Source organism: Giraffa tippelskirchi, chromosome 12 (genome assembly GCF_054371585.1).
Source record: "Giraffa tippelskirchi isolate mGirTip1 chromosome 12, T2T-mGirTip1v1.2.pri, whole genome shotgun sequence".
NCBI lineage: Eukaryota > Metazoa > Chordata > Mammalia > Artiodactyla > Giraffidae > Giraffa > Giraffa tippelskirchi.
Genome location: NC_137286.1, coordinates 37,864,907 through 37,887,220, shown reverse-complemented (window position 1 = coordinate 37,887,220; position 22,314 = coordinate 37,864,907). Strand labels below are relative to the sequence as shown.

The following is a 22,314-nucleotide window of genomic DNA, read 5'->3' as shown; positions in this document are numbered from 1 at the left end:
ATAGAACATTAAGTGGCAGCACTTAAACAGCCAGGGGCAGAAGTCCACCCGCGATAAATACAGGAGGGAGTCTGGAGGAAAAAGAATCCCCCAAGGCTGTTGGTGGCAACGCACCTTGACAACAGCCAGCAGAATGGACCCTCTCGAAAAGCCTGAAAAACTATGAAGTCAGGATAAGTCTAGGATCTGACATTCCCGCCCCTTGGCCTATAATCTGAGAACACCCTGGATTAAAAGGCACAGGCACCCGCAACAAACCCCCAGCACTGCTTCCTTCCAGTGGCCAAGACACACAGTCTGCAAAATCCCTGGTGAGAGGTTCAACCTTCAACAAGGTACGATACATACATCTGGTAGACAATTTCTCACTCATAAAATATAGACACTGAAATTAGGGAATTATAACATGGAGATACAGCGAGGGGTCTTGAAGGTTCATAGGGAAAGCGAAGACAATCAGGAGGAGAAAAATCCTGGCATGTGAGGTCTCATCTAGGTCAAATGAGAACTTCATGCAAGTCAACAAATGAACATATCCGAAAAAGACTCTGAGAATTCAAACTCAAAAAAACTGTTTTGGGAAAATAAATAAAGTGCAGAGACTGGAACAAATTAGGGGGTAAGCACCGACAGGCGCAACAGATCTGTACCTGTAATAAATCATCCATGGTTTATCCTCACTCTTCCTACCCTCCATCCATATAGACTCAGAAATCTAGAGCACTAAGAGTAAATCCAGGGAAATTCTTTTCTGTGTTACTGTATTCTATTCCCAGAAAAGTGTATTTGAGTTAGAAAATGCACGAGGACGTGATGCTCACCCCTCTAATCGAAAATCAAAGGCAAAAAGCCCCCACAAACCATAGAGATACCCCAAGATGACTTAATACCTGAATCAAGCATCTGTGCAGTGACCAAAATCACACTATGGCAAATGGGCGATGCTGCAGGGAGTATTGGCAAGATGTTAAAAAAAAAAAAAAAAAAAAAAAAAGCCAGAAGGAAAGCAGTGCCTACTGTGTTGTGTGAGACCTCCCTGACTGGGTTGCTTGCTATCCCATCCCTGGAGGCTGAGCAGGCTTGGGTCCCACTGCAGAACCGGGCTGGGGTATACACAGCCCGGCAGGGTGCCCTCCATTACACACTTTTAACAGTTCTACTGTTTGCTACGTCTGGCCTGGTCAAGAGTCCCGCGTGGCATCAAAACCCTAAGAAATTTCAAGGAAAATTCAGCTGGCCTCAATCTCTGCTGGTGCTGGGGATCTCTCAGTTCAAACTTCCTCCGTCCTGGGAGGGCCGCCTTCTGGCACCTAAGCACCCTCTGCAGTGTACAGCAGACCCTGAAGGGATTAGTCTGCATGGTCCCTTTGTGAGAAGCTTTAGGGGGAAAAAGTAGTGAGACTCAAGCCCTTTCCTCTTTGCTCATGCAAATTTCAGTCGATTTCACAGCAAGGAAGCGAACTTGCCCTCAGGCTCCGCGGGACCCCAGGAACATAAGGAGGGCATGGGAAAGTGCTGCCGCCTTGTGGACATTTTGTGTAACTACAACTTGAACACCCTTGCTCACAGGAACCTCAATTCACAAGGCCTAGGGTTCTGTTAATGACAGCTGCCTTCAAGAAATGTCCTGTGGCCGTCACCCGAGAAACAAATTCCAAACAGAGCCGGCATTCAGGAAGCCAATCACCAAAGGTGTCCTCACAGCATAACTGGGGAAAAATAAATACAGAAAGGAGGACACACCCAAACCTCCCGTCTCAAACCAGATGCTCAGGATCCTTCAAGCTGCAGGAATGCCTGTCAAAAGGACAAAAGAAAATTATATTGAAACACTCACATGGCCAACCTCAGAAGTCTACAGGCAATAAATACAAAAAAGAGGCTGGAGAAAAAGAATCCCCCAAGGCTTTGGTGGCAATGCACATTGGCAGCAGCCTATAGCATGAAGAGTCTCCGAATGCCTGAAAAACGGTGACATCAGGTTAAGTCTATGATCTGACATTCCTGCATCTTGTCCTATATCCTGAGAACACCATCGATTAAAAGGCACAGGCACTCCAACAAACCGCCAGGACTGCTGCCTTCCTGTAGCCAAGACAGGCAGTCTGCAAAATCCCCGGTGAGAGATTAAACCTTAAACAGGTATTCATACTTACATCCGGTATACTATTTCTCACCCCTAAAAACTGACTCTGAAATTACGAAATTATAATGCTGGGAGACACAGGGATGGATGTTGAAGGATTATAGGCAAAGAGAAGCCAGGCAGGCAGAGGAAGATCCTGGTATATGAGGTCTCATTTAGGCCAAATGAGAGCAGATGTACAAGGCAACACACTGACATCCCAAAAAGAGACTCTGAGAATTCAGAGTCAAACAAAAGTTTCCAGAAGAATAAATCAATAAATAAATAAAGTGAAGGGCAGGGTCTAACTAGGGGGTAAGTACCTAAAGCGACAACAAATATGTACCTGGAATAAATCATCCACATGGATTCTCCTTGTTCATCCTTCCTTCCGTTCAGATGGACAGATAAACATGTAGCCTTAAGAGATAAGCCACCAAAAATTCTCTCCCATCTACCTGGTTTCTATTCCCAGAAAAAGTGTATCTGAGTTAGAAAATGCTCGAGGACGTGATGCTCACCACTCTGCTTGACCTTCTTAGGCAAAAAGTCCCCAGAAAGCATAGGGCTACCCTGGAGATGCCGTAATACCTGAATGGGGTGGCTGTGCTCGACAAAATCACACTATGGCAAACGGACGATGCTGCAGGTAGTATTGGCAAGATGTTAATGAAAATGGAAGGAAAGTAGTGCCTACTGTATTCTGGGCTACCTCTATGACTTGGGATGCTATCGCATCCCTGGAGGCTGAGCAGGTGTGGGTCCCAATTGTGAACTTGCATGGAGTAGACAAGCCTTAACCAGTTTTCAAAGTTCTCTTGTGTGCTCCATCTGGCTGGGACAAGAGTCCCACATAGAATCAAGGACCTGAGGAATTTCATGGCAAAATTCAGCTGGCCTCAATCGCTGCTGGAACTGGAGATCCCAGTTCAAGCTTTCTCCTCCCTGAGAGTGCCAACTCCTAGCACCTAAGCAGTCTCTGCAGTGTACTGTGGATACTGAAGGGATTACTCTGCATGGTCCCTTTGTGTGTGAAAGTTTAGGGGGAAAGAGTAGTGAGGCACAAGACCTTTCGTCTTTTCTCAGGCAAATTTCACTCTGTTTAACAGCCTAGGAAGCCAACCTCCCTTCAGGCTGTGCTATCCCCCAGGAACCAAAGGTTCTCATGAAAAAGTGCTGCCGCCTTGTGGACATGTTGTGTAACTACAACCTGGTCACCCTTGCGCACACGCACGGGAATTCACAAGTCCCTGGGGTTCCGCTAATGACAGCTGCCCTCAAATATGTCCTGTGGCCGGAACCTGAGAAATAAATTCCCAACACAGCTGACACGCAGGAAGCCAACCGCCAAAGGTAAATTTCCCTCACGCCCTTTAACGGGGAGAAAAGAAAGTACAGGCACAGCCAAAACTCCCCTCTCAAACAAGTCCCTCAAAGCCGCATGGCAATCAAAAGGAGAATAGAACGTTAAGTGGCAACACTTAAACAGCCAGCGACAGAAGTCGACCCGCAATAAATACAGGAGATAGTCTGGATGAAAAAGAATCCCCCAAGGCTGTTGGTGGCAACGCACCTTGGCAACAGCCAGCAGAATGGACCCTCTCGAAAAGCCTGAAAAACTAGGAAGTCAGGATAAGTCTAGGATCTGACATTCCGCCCCTTGGCCTATAATCTGAGAACACCACGGATTAAAAGGCACAGACACCCCCAACAAACCCCCAGCACTGCTTCCTTCCAGTGGCCAAGACACACAGTCTGCAACATCCCCGGTGAGAGGTTCAGCCTTCCCCAAGATACGGCACATACATCTGGTAGACAATTTCTCACTCATCAAATATAGACACTAAAATTAGGGAATCGTAACACTGGGAGACACAGGGAGGGAACTTGAAGGATCATACGGAAAGCGATCAGTCAGGAGGAGTCAAGTCCTGGGATGGGAGGTCTCATCCAGGTCAAATGAGAACGTCATACCAGTCAGCAAATGAACATATCTGAAAAAGACTCTGAGAATTCAAACTCAAAAAACACTGTTTCAGAAAAACAAAGTGCAGGCACGGGAACACATTAGGGCGTAAGTACCGTAAGGGACAAGAAATCTGTTCGGGTAATAAATCATCCATGGATTATCCTCATTCTCCCTACCTTCCATCCACGTAGACTCAGAAATCCATAGCACTAAGTGTTAATCCAAAAAATTTTTTTACTATGTTCCTGCATTCTACTCCCCCAAATGTGTAGCTTAGTCAGAAAATGCAGAGATGTGACGCTCACCTCTCTGATTGAATTTCTCAGGCAGAAGCCCCCTAAAACCAGAGATACCCCATAGAGGCCTAAACACCTGAATCAGGTGTCTGTGTGGTGACAAAAACCACACGATGGCAAATGAACAGTGGTGTTGGTAGTGTTGGCAAGATGAAAACAAAACAAAACAAGACAGAAGGAAAGCAGCGCCTACGGTATTCTGGGCTACCTCCGTGACTTGAGATGCTATCCTGTTCATGGAGGCTGAGCTGGGTTGGGCCCCAATGCAGAATTCGTGTGGGATCGACACAGCTTGGCAGGGTGCCCTTCACTGAACCCATTAGAAAGTTCTCTCGTGTGCTCTGTCGGGCTGGACAAGAGTCCTACGTGGCGTCAAGGCCCCAAGCAATTTCAAGGCAAACTACAGCTGGCCTCAATCTGTGCTGGAGCCGGGGATCTCAGCTCAAGCCCCCTCCTCCCTGGGAGTGCTGCCTGCCAGTCCCGAAGCAGCCTCTGCAATGTACTATGGATCCTGAAGGGATTACTCTGCATGGTCCCTTTGTGTGTGAAGGTTTAGGGGCAAAGAGTAGTGAGGCACAAGACCTTTCGTCTTTTCTCAGGCAAATTTCACTCTGTTTAACAGCCTAGGAAGCCAACTTCCCTTCAGGCTGTGCTATCCCCCAGGAACCAAAGGTTCTCATGAAAAAGTGCTGCCGCCTTCTGGACATGTTGTGTAACTACAACCTGGTCGCTCTTGGGCACAGGCACCGCAATTCACAAGGCCTGGGGTTCCGCTAATGAGAGCTATCCTCAAGAAATGTCCTATGACCGGCACTTGAGAAATAAATTCCCAACACAGCACAGCTGACACGCAGGAAGCCAACCGCCAAAGGTAAATTGCCCTCACGCCCTTTAACGGGGAGAAAAGAAAGTACAGGCACAGCCAAAACTCCCCTCTCAAACAAGTCCCTCAAAGCCGCATGACAATCAAAAGGAGAATAGAACATTAAGTGGCAGCACTTAAACAGCCAGGGGCAGAAGTCCACCCGCGATAAATACAGGAGGGAGTCTGGAGGAAAAAGAATCCCCCAAGGCTGTTGGTGGCAACGCACCTTGACAACAGCCAGCAGAATGGACCCTCTCGAAAAGCCTGAAAAACTATGAAGTCAGGATAAGTCTAGGATCTGACATTCCCGCCCCTTGGCCTATAATCTGAGAACACCCTGGATTAAAAGGCACAGGCACCCGCAACAAACCCCCAGCACTGCTTCCTTCCAGTGGCCAAGACACACAGTCTGCAAAATCCCTGGTGAGAGGTTCAACCTTCAACAAGGTACGATACATACATCTGGTAGACAATTTCTCACTCATAAAATATAGACACTGAAATTAGGGAATTATAACATGGAGATACAGCGAGGGGTCTTGAAGGTTCATAGGGAAAGCGAAGACAATCAGGAGGAGAAAAATCCTGGCATGTGAGGTCTCATCTAGGTCAAATGAGAACTTCATGCAAGTCAACAAATGAACATATCCGAAAAAGACTCTGAGAATTCAAACTCAAAAAAACTGTTTTGGGAAAATAAATAAAGTGCAGAGACTGGAACAAATTAGGGGGTAAGCACCGACAGGCGCAACAGATCTGTACCTGTAATAAATCATCCATGGTTTATCCTCACTCTTCCTACCCTCCATCCATATAGACTCAGAAATCTAGAGCACTAAGAGTAAATCCAGGGAAATTCTTTTCTGTGTTACTGTATTCTATTCCCAGAAAAGTGTATTTGAGTTAGAAAATGCACGAGGACGTGATGCTCACCCCTCTAATCGAAAATCAAAGGCAAAAAGCCCCCACAAACCATAGAGATACCCCAAGATGACTTAATACCTGAATCAAGCATCTGTGCAGTGACCAAAATCACACTATGGCAAATGGGCGATGCTGCAGGGAGTATTGGCAAGATGTTAAAAAAAAAAAAAAAAAAAAAAAAGCCAGAAGGAAAGCAGTGCCTACTGTGTTGTGTGAGACCTCCCTGACTGGGTTGCTTGCTATCCCATCCCTGGAGGCTGAGCAGGCTTGGGTCCCACTGCAGAACCGGGCTGGGGTATACACAGCCCGGCAGGGTGCCCTCCATTACACACTTTTAACAGTTCTACTGTTTGCTACGTCTGGCCTGGTCAAGAGTCCCGCGTGGCATCAAAACCCTAAGAAATTTCAAGGAAAATTCAGCTGGCCTCAATCTCTGCTGGTGCTGGGGATCTCTCAGTTCAAACTTCCTCCGTCCTGGGAGGGCCGCCTTCTGGCACCTAAGCACCCTCTGCAGTGTACAGCAGACCCTGAAGGGATTAGTCTGCATGGTCCCTTTGTGAGAAGCTTTAGGGGGAAAAAGTAGTGAGACTCAAGCCCTTTCCTCTTTGCTCATGCAAATTTCAGTCGATTTCACAGCAAGGAAGCGAACTTGCCCTCAGGCTCCGCGGGACCCCAGGAACATAAGGAGGGCATGGGAAAGTGCTGCCGCCTTGTGGACATTTTGTGTAACTACAACTTGAACACCCTTGCTCACAGGAACCTCAATTCACAAGGCCTAGGGTTCTGTTAATGACAGCTGCCTTCAAGAAATGTCCTGTGGCCGTCACCCGAGAAACAAATTCCAAACAGAGCCGGCATTCAGGAAGCCAATCACCAAAGGTGTCCTCACAGCATAACTGGGGAAAAATAAATACAGAAAGGAGGACACACCCAAACCTCCCGTCTCAAACCAGATGCTCAGGATCCTTCAAGCTGCAGGAATGCCTGTCAAAAGGACAAAAGAAAATTATATTGAAACACTCACATGGCCAACCTCAGAAGTCTACAGGCAATAAATACAAAAAAGAGGCTGGAGAAAAAGAATCCCCCAAGGCTTTGGTGGCAATGCACATTGGCAGCAGCCTATAGCATGAAGAGTCTCCGAATGCCTGAAAAACGGTGACATCAGGTTAAGTCTATGATCTGACATTCCTGCATCTTGTCCTATATCCTGAGAACACCATCGATTAAAAGGCACAGGCACTCCAACAAACCGCCAGGACTGCTGCCTTCCTGTAGCCAAGACAGGCAGTCTGCAAAATCCCCGGTGAGAGATTAAACCTTAAACAGGTATTCATACTTACATCCGGTATACTATTTCTCACCCCTAAAAACTGACTCTGAAATTACGAAATTATAATGCTGGGAGACACAGGGATGGATGTTGAAGGATTATAGGCAAAGAGAAGCCAGGCAGGCAGAGGAAGATCCTGGTATATGAGGTCTCATTTAGGCCAAATGAGAGCAGATGTACAAGGCAACACACTGACATCCCAAAAAGAGACTCTGAGAATTCAGAGTCAAACAAAAGTTTCCAGAAGAATAAATCAATAAATAAATAAAGTGAAGGGCAGGGTCTAACTAGGGGGTAAGTACCTAAAGCGACAACAAATATGTACCTGGAATAAATCATCCACATGGATTCTCCTTGTTCATCCTTCCTTCCGTTCAGATGGACAGATAAACATGTAGCCTTAAGAGATAAGCCACCAAAAATTCTCTCCCATCTACCTGGTTTCTATTCCCAGAAAAAGTGTATCTGAGTTAGAAAATGCTCGAGGACGTGATGCTCACCACTCTGCTTGACCTTCTTAGGCAAAAAGTCCCCAGAAAGCATAGGGCTACCCTGGAGATGCCGTAATACCTGAATGGGGTGGCTGTGCTCGACAAAATCACACTATGGCAAACGGACGATGCTGCAGGTAGTATTGGCAAGATGTTAATGAAAATGGAAGGAAAGTAGTGCCTACTGTATTCTGGGCTACCTCTATGACTTGGGATGCTATCGCATCCCTGGAGGCTGAGCAGGTGTGGGTCCCAATTGTGAACTTGCATGGAGTAGACAAGCCTTAACCAGTTTTCAAAGTTCTCTTGTGTGCTCCATCTGGCTGGGACAAGAGTCCCACATAGAATCAAGGACCTGAGGAATTTCATGGCAAAATTCAGCTGGCCTCAATCGCTGCTGGAACTGGAGATCCCAGTTCAAGCTTTCTCCTCCCTGAGAGTGCCAACTCCTAGCACCTAAGCAGTCTCTGCAGTGTACTGTGGATACTGAAGGGATTACTCTGCATGGTCCCTTTGTGTGTGAAAGTTTAGGGGGAAAGAGTAGTGAGGCACAAGACCTTTCGTCTTTTCTCAGGCAAATTTCACTCTGTTTAACAGCCTAGGAAGCCAACCTCCCTTCAGGCTGTGCTATCCCCCAGGAACCAAAGGTTCTCATGAAAAAGTGCTGCCGCCTTGTGGACATGTTGTGTAACTACAACCTGGTCACCCTTGCGCACACGCACGGGAATTCACAAGTCCCTGGGGTTCCGCTAATGACAGCTGCCCTCAAATATGTCCTGTGGCCGGAACCTGAGAAATAAATTCCCAACACAGCTGACACGCAGGAAGCCAACCGCCAAAGGTAAATTTCCCTCACGCCCTTTAACGGGGAGAAAAGAAAGTACAGGCACAGCCAAAACTCCCCTCTCAAACAAGTCCCTCAAAGCCGCATGGCAATCAAAAGGAGAATAGAACGTTAAGTGGCAGCACTTAAACAGCCAGCGACAGAAGTCGACCCGCAATAAATACAGGAGATAGTCTGGATGAAAAAGAATCCCCCAAGGCTGTTGGTGGCAACGCACCTTGGCAACAGCCAGCAGAATGGACCCTCTCGAAAAGCCTGAAAAACTAGGAAGTCAGGATAAGTCTAGGATCTGACATTCCGCCCCTTGGCCTATAATCTGAGAACACCACGGATTAAAAGGCACAGACACCCCCAACAAACCCCCAGCACTGCTTCCTTCCAGTGGCCAAGACACACAGTCTGCAACATCCCCGGTGAGAGGTTCAGCCTTCCCCAAGATACGGCACATACATCTGGTAGACAATTTCTCACTCATCAAATATAGACACTAAAATTAGGGAATCGTAACACTGGGAGACACAGGGAGGGAACTTGAAGGATCATACGGAAAGCGATCAGTCAGGAGGAGTCAAGTCCTGGGATGGGAGGTCTCATCCAGGTCAAATGAGAACGTCATACCAGTCAGCAAATGAACATATCTGAAAAAGACTCTGAGAATTCAAACTCAAAAAACACTGTTTCAGAAAAACAAAGTGCAGGCACGGGAACACATTAGGGCGTAAGTACCGTAAGGGACAAGAAATCTGTTCGGGTAATAAATCATCCATGGATTATCCTCATTCTCCCTACCTTCCATCCACGTAGACTCAGAAATCCATAGCACTAAGTGTTAATCCAAAAAATTTTTTTACTATGTTCCTGCATTCTACTCCCCCAAATGTGTAGCTTAGTCAGAAAATGCAGAGATGTGACGCTCACCTCTCTGATTGAATTTCTCAGGCAGAAGCCCCCTAAAACCAGAGATACCCCATAGAGGCCTAAACACCTGAATCAGGTGTCTGTGTGGTGACAAAAACCACACGATGGCAAATGAACAGTGGTGTTGGTAGTGTTGGCAAGATGAAAACAAAACAAAACAAGACAGAAGGAAAGCAGCGCCTACGGTATTCTGGGCTACCTCCGTGACTTGAGATGCTATCCTGTTCATGGAGGCTGAGCTGGGTTGGGCCCCAATGCAGAATTCGTGTGGGATCGACACAGCTTGGCAGGGTGCCCTTCACTGAACCCATTAGAAAGTTCTCTCGTGTGCTCTGTCGGGCTGGACAAGAGTCCTACGTGGCGTCAAGGCCCCAAGCAATTTCAAGGCAAACTACAGCTGGCCTCAATCTGTGCTGGAGCCGGGGATCTCAGCTCAAGCCCCCTCCTCCCTGGGAGTGCTGCCTGCCAGTCCCGAAGCAGCCTCTGCAATGTACTATGGATCCTGAAGGGATTACTCTGCATGGTCCCTTTGTGTGTGAAGGTTTAGGGGCAAAGAGTAGTGAGGCACAAGACCTTTCGTCTTTTCTCAGGCAAATTTCACTCTGTTTAACAGCCTAGGAAGCCAACTTCCCTTCAGGCTGTGCTATCCCCCAGGAACCAAAGGTTCTCATGAAAAAGTGCTGCCGCCTTCTGGACATGTTGTGTAACTACAACCTGGTCGCCCTTGCGCACAGGCACTGCAATTCACAAGGCCTGGGGTTCCACTAATGACAGCTGCCCTCAAATATGTCCTGTGGCCGGAACCTGAGAAATAAATTCCCAACACAGCACAGCTGACACGCAGGAAGCCAACCGCCAAAGGTAAATTGCCCTCACGCCCTTTAACGGGGAGAAAAGAAAGTACAGGCACAGCCAAAACTCCCCTCTCAAACAAGTCCCTCAAAGCCGCATGACAATCAAAAGGAGAATAGAACATTAAGTGGCAGCACTTAAACAGCCAGGGGCAGAAGTCCACCCGCGATAAATACAGGAGGGAGTCTGGAGGAAAAAGAATCCCCCAAGGCTGTTGGTGGCAACGCACCTTGGCAACAGCCAGCAGAATGGACCCTCTCGAAAAGCCTGAAAAACTATGAAGTCAGGATAAGTCTAGGATCTGACATTCCCACCCCTTGGCCTATAATCTGAGAACACCATGGATTAAAAGGCACAGACACCCCCAACAAACCCCCAGCACTGCTTCCTTCCAGTGGCCAAGACACACAGTCTGCAACATCCCCGGTGAGAGGTTCAGCCTTCCCCAAGATATGGCACATACATCTGGTAGACAATTTCTCACTCATAAAATATAGACACTAAAATTAGGGAATTGTAACACTGGGAGACACAGGGAGGGAACTTGAAGGATCATACGGAAAGCGATCAGTCAGGAGGAGTCAAGTCCTGGGATGGGAGGTCTCATCCAGGTCAAATGAGAACGTCATACCAGTCAGCAAATGAATACATCTCAAAAAGACTCTGAGAATTATAACTCAGAAAACTGTTTCAAAAAATAAACATATAAAGTGCAGAGACTGCAAGGAATTAGGCAGTAAGCACTTAAAGGGAGAAAAATTCTGTATCTGTAATAAAGCATCTATCGATAATCCTCATTCTTCCTCCCTTCCATCCACATAGACTCCATAATCTATAAAACTAGGAGATAATGCACAAAAATTGTTTTCTATGTTACTGCATTCTTTTCCAGAAAAGTGTCTGAGTTAGAAAATACACAAGGACATGTTACTCACCCCTCTAATTGAACTTCAAGGGTAAAAAGCTCCACAAACCAGAAAACTATCCTAAACATGACTTAACACCTGTATCAGGGGGCTCTGTGGTGTCATAAAGCACATGATGGCATTGGACGATACTGCAGGGAGTATAGGCAAGATGTTAAAGAAAAGAAAAAGCCAGAAGGAAAGTAGTGCCTACCGTCTTCTGTGAGACCTCCCTGACTTGGGAAGCTATCCCATCCCTGAAATCTCAGATAGCTTGTCTCCCACTTCTGAACCAGGGTGGGGTATACACAGGTGTGCCCTTCATTAAACACATCTTTAAACTTTCTGTGTGCTACATCTGGCTGGCACAAGAGTCCCACATGGCATCAAAACCCCGAATAATTTCAAGGCAAAATTCAGCTGGCCTCAGTTTCTGCTGGTGCTGGGGATTCCAGCTCAAGACTCCTCCTCCCTGGGAGTGCCACCCTCTAGCATCTAAGCAGCCTCTGCAGTGTACTGTACACCCTGAAGCAATTAGTCTGCATGGTCTCTTTGTGAGAAGTTTTAAGGGGTAAAAGTAGTGTGGCTCCAGCCTTTTCCCGTTTGCTCAGTCCAATTTCACACTATTTCACAGCCCAGGAAGCTAACTTGCCCTCAGGCTCTTCTTTTCCCCAGGAACTAAAGGTAGGCATGAAAAAGTGGACATTTTCTGTTACTACCACCTTGCACACAAGCACCTCAATTCACAAGGCCTGGGGTTCCATTAATGACAGCTGTTCTCATGAAATGTCCTGTGTCCAGCACCTGAGAAATAAATTCCAAACTCAGCTGATGTCGAGGAATCCAACCACCAAAAGCAAGTGGTCCTTACCCTCTTTAAGGAAAAAAAAAAAAAAAAAGAACACCCAAACCTCCTCCTCAAAACAAGATGTTCAGAATCTCTAATTGCTGAATGGATGCAATGAGAAGGACATTGGAAAATCAAATCGCAACACTCACATGGCCAATGTCATGAGTCTATAGGCCGTAAATGTGGGAGAAGTTCTGGAGTAGAAATAATTCACCTGGGCTGTCCTTGAGATTACACTGGCAGCAGCCAGTAGAATGGACAGTCTCCGAATACCTGAATTAAACTGTCAAGTTGGCCTAAGCCTAGGTCTGACATCCCTGAACCTTGGCCTATATCCCGAGATCACCATTGATCAAAAGGTACCTGCACCCCAATAAACCTCCAGCATGACTTTGTTTCAGTAGCCAAGACATGCAGGCTGCAGAATCTCCAATTAGAGATTAAAGCTTAAACAAGATGTGGTACATTTATTTGGTACACTATTTCTCAGTCATTAAGATTTGTCCCTGAAATGAGGGAATTACGACCCTGGGAGCCACAGGCATGGAGCTTGAAGGATCACAAAGGGAATTCAGCCAGGAATAGGAGGATGATGGTATGTGAGGTCTCATCCAGGTTAAATGAAAATAGACTTACAAGTCCACAAATTGATAACCCAGAAAGAAACTCTGAGAATTCAAAGTGAAGCAAATGGTTTTGGAAAATAAATAAATAAATAAGTAAAGTGAAGGGCCCGGAATGAATTAGGGGTTCTTTACCTAAAGTGGCAATGAATCTGTACCTGTCATGGATAATCCCTGGAGCCTGAACAGGCTTGACTCTCATTGTGAACTGGAGTGGGATTGAGACAGCCTGGCAGGGTGGCCTTCACTGAGCCCTTTTTAAACCTCTGCTGTCTGCTTGACTCTGGCTGGGACCAGGTCAGAGTTGGATCAAGTCCTTGAGGATGTTGGAGGCAATAGTCACCTTGCTTCCACTTTTCCTGTTGCTGGGGTTCCCAGCTCAAGTCTCCTTACTCACACTGTAGCCTCCTAGGCACCTTAGCCTGCTCAGCTGGGTGCTATGGCCCCCACTGGGATTAGTCTAGTTAAGGTGAAGGGTGTGAAGCTTTAGAAGGAGGAAGTACTGGGACACAAGCCCTTTTGTGTTTGCTCAGGCACATTCTGCTCTATTTTAAAGCCCAGGAAGCCAACTTTTCCTATGGCTCTGTCTGCCACAGGAACCAAAGGTGGGCTTGAAGAAGTGCTGCTCCCTTGTGGACATCTCCTGTAACTACAGCTTGATCACTCTTGCTCATAGACACCTCAGTTCACAAGGCCTGGGGTTCCATTAATGACAGCTGCCTTCAGGAAAGGTCCTGGGGTGGGGATTGCCGAAATAAATTCCCAACACTCCCAACTGTCTAAAAGCCACTCGCCACTGGCAAATTTTTCTCACACTCTTTAAATAGAAATTTATATAAAATACCACACTGTCTCACAGGATAAGATGCTCTGCAGTAATTAGGAATGCTAATTCCCACTGTTAGTGGGGATGTACTGGCAACATTCTCTATAAGGGATTGTCTCCACATGCCAGAAAAAAAAACTATCAAGAGAGCTAAACCTAGAATCTGAACTCATGTTTTCATAAATGAAATATAGAAAATAATATTTTCACACCTGGAAATACATACTCTTATTTCTCACAGGAAATACAAAAATTTAATTTTCTTATATGGAAATATACACCTATATTTTAATACAGGTAAAATATAAAATTTGATTTTCATGTATGAAAATATGCACTCATAATTTCACATGGGAAATATAGAAAATTAGATTTTCTTATATGGAAATATGCACCTATATTTTCATATAGGGAGCACAAAAAATTCAGTTTTCATATACAGATATATGCACCCATGTTTTCTTACATGATATATAGAAAATTCTATTTTCATGTATAGAAATATCCACCCATATTTCATATAGGAAATACAGAAAAGATTGAAATAATGCCATTTTCAGCAACACAATCCTGGAGGTAATCAAAGTGAAGTCAGAAACACAAAAACAAATACCATATGATATCACTTACATGTGGAAATTAAAATACGACACAAATGACCTTATCTATGAAAGAGAAACAGATTCACAGATATAGAGAACTAATGGGGAAAGTGACGTGGGAGAGCCAAGGTAGGGGTAGAGGATGAAGAGATACAAATCACTATGTATAAAATAAATTAACTACAAGTTTAGTATACAGCAGAGGGAAACATACACATTATTTTGTAATAACGTTCAATGGAGTAGGGTTTGTAAAAACATTGAATCACTAGGTTGTACACTCAAAGCAAGTACAGTAATGTAAATTAACTGTCATTAAAAAAAATAGTTGATGGCTAGCTACAAACAAAAAAACAGTCAACAGGAAAAAATAAGCAATATAAAATGGGAATTTTTCAAAACTAAAAGATTCCATCAAGAAATTAATTTTGATGAGATTTTAAAAAATCACATAAAGTAGATTTCCTCTTTTCATTTTTGCTTCACAAAGAAACAATTAGTCAAGTTAATTAGTCTAACTACAGGGTAAATTTTTTTTTTTAAGTTGGTTTTTTCAATGTTCTCTGGGAAAACACTTTCTTTAACATCATTTTTGATGCCTACATTTTGATTTCAGTTCACAGTGCCCTAAAATAGCAGTCATTGAGCAATCTTCTTGTTTCAAATGAAGATTTTGGTGCATATTAGATGCAAGACAGTACATTTGGGTTACAAAAGTTAAATCTTTAAAAGCATTACTCAAAGGCACAATAATTTCCATTATGATCCCTGGACTGGTGTGTGCAAATCTACTAAATCAGAAGCTCTGGAACTGCAGTCTGACAGTTGCAGTTAATAAACTATCCAGGTGAATCTGAGGCAATGAAGCACACTGAAGTCTGAGAGCTATTGCCCTAAGAGTCCAGGCGAAACTCACAATTTGCTAACGTAAAGTTGTAAGAATTTGTGTTAGTTATAGTAAAATGCTGATTCTTAAGAAAAACAGCAAAGGAGTTCATACTACAAAAGTGTATATCCATCTTTCACATGTAAAATATGGAAAATTCTATTTGTAAATATGAAATATGTACCCATATTTTCATATATTAAAGAGAAAATTATGTTTCATATATGTTAATCTGCCCCATATTTCCATACATGAAATACAGAAATGATTAAAATATACCATTTTCAGGAACAGGAACCTAGATATTATCATATGAAGTGAAGAGAGAAAGACAAAGGCAAATACCATTTCACTTACGTGTGGGATATAACATGTGACACAAATGAACTTATCTATGAAACAGAAACAGGCTCACAGATATAGAGCGCTAATGCTTACCAGGGGGCAGAGGGAGGTGAGATGGGCAAGACAGGGGTAGAGGATTAAGAGCTACAAACCACTATGTATAAAATAAATAAGAAACAAGGATACACTATACAGCAGAGGGGAATATGGCCAGTATTTGTAATACCTTTAAACAGAGTATATTACATAAACATATTCGATCACTATGTTGTATCCCAAAACAAATATAGTAATGTAAATCAACTGTACTTCAATTTTTAAAAAATAGTTGCTTGCTAGCTATATACACAAAAAATAATCAACAAGAAACAAAGTTAGCAAAATAAAAATGAGAAATTTTTAAAAATAGAAGACTTCATCAAGAGACTATTATGTGATTTAAAAAAAATCACATAAAGTAGGTTTACTCTTTTTATTTTTGCTTCACAAAGAATTGATTAGTTAAATCAAGTCAATTAATCTAACTGTAGGATAAATTTTTTTTTAACTTGCTTTTGTTTATGTTCTCTGAGAAAGCACTTTAATGTTATTACTGATGCTTACATTGTGAGTTCAGTTCAGAATGCTCTAATGAAGAAGTCACTTATCAATCTTCTATTTCATATGAAGACGTTTGTGCATATTAAAATGTAAGACAGTATACTTGGGTTAGAAGAGAAACATTAAATAAAAGTCATAATGATTTTCATTATGATCCCTGGACTGGTATGCGCAAATCTACTAAATCAGAACCTCTGGTTTTACAGTCTGACAATATGAGTTAATAAGCTGTCAACTAAAAAATATAGTCACAACCTGAAAGTAGAGAGTTATTTGGTGGGAATGATTAGGACTCCGAGCCCAAGAGACAGCATCTCAGTAGCTCTGAGGAAACTGCTCCAAGGAGGCTGTAGACAAGTTTGCAACAAAGGGAGCAGGCAGTCTGAACTGAACCTGAAGATTAGGTATCAAGGAATTTAGCTTTCTATGTATGGAAAGATGCAAGCCTCTGGGTTCACTGAATTCATTCCCTTCATATGCACCTCAGCTGTCTGGGGCCAATCCTGTCTCCTTGTTCAGCTTGCTTCTTGCATCCTCCCAGCTCCTCTGCAATCACCGTGGTGGGTGGCACCATCCACTGGATCGAAGTTTGGGGAGCTCTTATTAGAGGCCAGAAATCACTGATGGCTATGACGTTACTTGTTTATTAACATGGCAGGAGATATTTTCATTTCACACAACCGTCCAGGCTATGACGTTACTTGTTTATTAACATGGCAGGAGATATTTTCATTTCACACAACCGTCCAGGCAATTCTGAAGCACATTGAAGTTGGAGAGCTATTGCCCTGCAAGTCCAGGTGAAACTCATGATTTACCAATACAAAGTTGTAAGAATTAGTATCATTAGAAGTTAGAGTAAAATGTTGCTTCTTTTCTTTAAAAAACAATAGCAAAGGAATTCACTCTACAAATGTATATACCCATATTTTCATATATGAAATATAGGAAATGCTACATGCATGTATGAAATATGCTCCCATATTTCCATACATGAGCTATAGGAATTCTTTCATGTGTAAAATATGCCATATTTTCATACATGAAACAGGAAATTCTACATGCATGTATGAAATAACCCCCCATATTTTCATACATGAAATATAGAAAATTCTCCCTTCATGTATGAAATGTGTCCCTTTATTTTCATACATGAAATACAGGAAATTCTACTTTCATGTATGATATATGCTCCATATTTTCATGCATGAAATATAAGAAATTCTACTTTCATGTATGAAATACGCCCTTACAATTTCATAGATGAAACAAAAAATTCTATTGCCATTGATGGAAATCTGCCCCATATTTCCATATATGAAATTGAAAAGTCCATATTTCATATATGAAATATGCACCTATATTATCATACATGAAATATAGAAAATTCTATCTTAGTGTATGAAATATGCACCTGGTTAGGGCTTCTGTTTCATCCCTGGAGGTTGGGCAGTCTTGGTTTTCATGGCTGGACTGTAGTGGGGTTGAAACGACCAGACAGGGTGCCCTTAATTAAGTGATTAAACCTCTACTGTCTGGTTTGATCTGGCTGGGACCACAGTTCTTAGTGCATCCAGAGAATGGTGTCCTGATCGTCTGGCTTTGAGGACCTTGGAAAAGTCACCTAGCCTCTAGGTCTCCTGGTGTTGGGGTTCCCAGCTCAAGCTTCCTTACCGAGTGCAGCCTCCTAGGCACCTTAGCATCCCCGGCTGGGTGCTGTGGCCCTGGTTGGGATTAGTCTGGGGTTGGGGTGTGAAGCTTTAGGGGAAGAAGCAGTGAGACACAAGCCCTAAGTGTTTGCTCAGGCACCTTCCACATGAACTCACAGCCCAAGAAGCCCACTTTCCCTAAAGCTCCGGTTGCCTCAGGAACCAGAGATAGGCATGAAAAAGTGTTACCACCTGTAGACATTTCCTTTAACTACAACTTAACCGCCGGGGCTTACTGGCACCTCTAATTCACAACACTTGAGGTTCTGTTAATGACAGCTGCCCTCAGGCAAGAGCACTGAAGAAACAAATTCCAAACAGCATCAAGTCGGTTTCAAGTGTATCTCAGCATATATACAGAAATCTGTAGCTCTAATAGATAATCCAAGAGAATTACCTCCGTCCTTCCATATATACACAGAAATCTGTAGCTGTGATAGATAATCCAAAAGGATTACCTCCTTCTTTCCTTCCTTCCATATATAAACAAATCTATATCTCTAATAGATACTCAAGAAGGACCTGATGTTTAGGATGTGGAACTGTGCTTAAACTTCTGCAATAATCTCCTGCAATAACCTCTATGGCAAAATAATCCAAAAAAGAACAGATATGCTGTGTATATATGTCATAACTGAATCGGTCAATTGTACACTTACAGCAAGCACAAATCAGCAAGCACAAATTGACTATACTCCAACATAGCATTGGCATGAAATTAAAGAAAAGGAAAAAAAAGCAATGCCTAGTTTATTCCCTGCAACCTCCCCAGTTAGGCTGCTATCCCATCCCTGGAGCCTGAGCAGATGTGTGCCTCATGTCTGGACTGGGGTGGTCGAGACAGTCAGGTCGAGACAACCAAAATTTTAAAAGAGATGGGTAACCCTGAGATTTCGGCCCCGCTACATACAATAGCCAAGGCAGGGAATCAAGCTAATTGTAGAAACACAGATGAATGTACACAGACGGTAGGGTACATATACACAGTGCAATATTTCTCAACCTGAAAGAAATAGGAAATAAGGCCAAGCATGGCCACAGGAAAGAAAGTAGAGATGATCATTCCGAGTGAAGTAAGGGAGACAGGGAGAGACAAGTATCATATGATATCACTTCTAGGTGTAAGCTAAAAAATGGATAAAAATGAACTTTTTGCCTGGCGATACAGCCTCACAGACTTAGAAAATAAGCTTTCGGTCACTAATATATAAGGATGTGTGGCGTGTACAAGTGAGCTGCTTCAGACTAGTATATGCATAATAGTATTGATAAAATAAATGTCCAGGACCCTCTGTAGGACACAAGGAAACTTACTCCACACTCTGTAATAACCTATGTGAAAAAAAAAGATACATCTATGTATTAAGAAAAGTGAAACAAGTTGTGGTAGAAGGAAAAGGGAAAAAAACCCACAAGATTGTAATTCACCTATATGAGTGCCGAGTTGCTCAGCTGTGTCTGGCTCTTTGTGACCCTATGGACTCCTGCCTCTTCTGTCCGTGGGATTCTCCAGGCAAGAATATTGGAGTGGGATTCCCGTCTCTGGGGGATTTTCTCAACCCAGGGATCAAACCCACATCTCTTTATGTCTCCTGCATTGGCAGGCAGATTCTTCACCACTAGTGCCACCTGACTCCAATTCAAATAATGGGAGAGAAACAGAAAAAATGAAAAAGAAATGCTAACTCTACATCCCTCAGGACATAGTGACTTAGGCTGGTGTCACAAACTTGGAGCCTGATTGGCTTGGTTCCCAAGTCTGGAGTGTCCTGGAGCTGAGGGAGCTGGGAACACGGGGCAGGCAGTGTGCCTCCACAGTGGACCTGGAGTGCCTGTTGCCCTCAGTAGAGTGCCGAACCTCCAAATACAGGAAGAATAAATTAAGAGATTGGAATTAACGTACACACATTACTGTGTATCAAATAGGTAATCAAAAAGTACCTACTGAATAGCATAGGGAAGTTTACGAACACACTCTAATCACCTGTAGGCAAAAAACAACCCAAAAGAGAATAAACATCTATGTATTAATATAATTGAACTGGGTTCCTGTAAACCTGAAATAAACATAACATCAGAAATCAACTATATTCCAATAAAAAATAACAAGGAAATTGCAGGGGGAAAAAAGCAATGCAGCATGAAGAAATTCTGCCACCTTGTGGCCATTTTCTGTAAAAACACCATGAAGAGCTGAAATGCTGGGCATTTAATATTGAGGAGGATCCAGGTTTTTGTAGTCCTTCAGTGGCGACCATATGGACTGCAGTACGCAAGCCTTCCCTGTCCTTCAGTAAGCAAATTTCACCGGGAGTTTGCTCAAACTCATGTCTGTTGAGTGGGTGCAAACCACTAGCACAACTCAACTTAAAAAACAAAAACCCAACTCAAAAAAAAAAAATCAGCCAAAGACCTAAATTCATATTTCTCTAAAGATGTCATAGAGATGGTCATAAAGAACATGAAAAGATGCTCAGCATCACTAGTTCTTTGGTGGTTTGTGGTTTAGTCGCTAAGTCATGCCCGACTGTTGTGACCCCACGGAGGGTAGCCCGCCAGGCTCCCCTGTCCATGGGATTTTCCAGGCAAGAATACTGGAGCGGGTCGCCCTTTCCTTCTCCAGGATATCTTCCAGACCCAGGAATTGAACCCAGGCCTCCTGCACTGCAGGCCAATTCTTTACCGACTGAGCTATGAAGGGAAGGAAGGTTCCAGTTCTTCAAGAAAGGCAAATCAAGTGATCACACTGATCAGAACGGCCACATCGAAAACCCACAACAATACATTCTGCAGAAGGTGTGGAGAGAAAGGAACCCTCCTACACTGTTGGTGGGAATGTAAATCGGTATATCCACTAGGGAGAACATTATGGAGGTTCTTTTAAAAACTAAACAGAGAAGAATCCAGTGACACAGTGACCCGGAAATCCCATACCTAGGAGTAGATCCAGAAAAAACCAAAATTTTAAGACACCTGCACCCCAAAGATCATGGCAGGACTAAGTACAATGGCCAAGACAGGGAAGCAACTTATGTGTACAAGTACAGGTGAATGCATACAGAAAATGGGGTAAATATACACAATGCAATATTGCTCAGACATAAAGAAGGATGAAATAATGCCATTTCCAGTTAGAGGGAAGAAACTAGAGGTGATCATATTAAGTGAAGTAAGTGAGACAGGGAAAGACAGATAATATGGAATATCACTTCAATGGATAAAAATGAACTTCATTACAAAAGACAAAAAGATTCACAGACTTAGGAACTTACAGTTAGCAAAATGGAAAAGTTGGGAGGCAGGAAGTAATTAGCTGGTACAGCTCAATATTCACACCTTAAAACAGGTGCTGTTGTCATTGCTTAGTTGCTCAGTTATGTCCAACTCTTTTTGACTCCATGGACTGTAGCCTGCCAGGCTCCTTTGTCCATGGAATTCTCCAGGCAAGAATACTGGAGTGAGTTGCCATTTCCTCCTCCAAGGGATCTTCCCAACCCAGGGATCGAACCTGTGTCTCCTGAAAGTCCCCTGCATTGCAGGTGGATTTTCTACCACTGAGCCAGCAAGGAAGCCATAAAACAGGTGCTGAAGGGCTGTTAATAGTCACAAGTTTGACAGGGCTTTAAATGACACCTGCCCTCAAGAAATGTCCTTGGGTAAATCATCAGATAAGAATACCAAACAGGACCAAGTTTCAAGAAGCCAGTTTCAAGAGGTACACTGTACTCACAAGGTATAAAATAATAAAAGCACATGGAAAGATACTCCACATCAATAATTATTAAATCAATGTCAATCAAAACTACAATAAGGTATCACCTCACACTGGTCACAATAGCCAACATTGAAAAGATCTACAGAGAATAAAGATAAAATAAATAAGTAAAATAAAAGATCTGCAAAGAATGTACGGAAAACGAAATCCTCCTACAATCTTGGTGGGAATGTAAATGGTGAAGCCACTATGGAAAACAGCATGGCGGTTCCAAGAAACACAAGACACAGAGGTATCATATGATCCTGCAATCCCATTCATGGGCTTAGGACCAGCGAAAACCACCATACAAAATGACATGTGCACCTTGATTTTCAGGGCAGCACTATTTATAATAAGCAAGCCCTAGAATCCACCAAAATGTCCACTGGCAGGAAAATGAGGACTATGAGGACATCTATACACTAGACTACTACTCATCCATAAAACAGAACGAAATAAGGATACTGTCAGCAGCATGGATGGACTAAGAAATTATCATACCAAGTGAGGGAAGTCAGAAAGAAAAAGACAAATATCATGAGTTATCACATACAGGTGATAAATTCATACCAATGACCTAATGTATAAAACAGA

The 22,314-nt window shown here is 43.4% G+C and overlaps 1 long non-coding RNA gene across 1 annotated transcript in view; it reads right to left on the bottom strand.

Moving 5' to 3' along the window:
* LOC145528341 (uncharacterized) overlaps positions 1 to 11,592 on the bottom strand; it is a 78,091-nt gene extending 66,499 nt beyond the window's left edge. The window contains exon 1 of the long non-coding RNA XR_014070306.1: positions 11,553 to 11,592. This is a non-coding gene — a long non-coding RNA (uncharacterized LOC145528341). The remainder of the gene's footprint in view (positions 1 to 11,552) is intronic.
* Between the last annotated feature and the right edge of the window lie 10,722 nt (positions 11,593 to 22,314).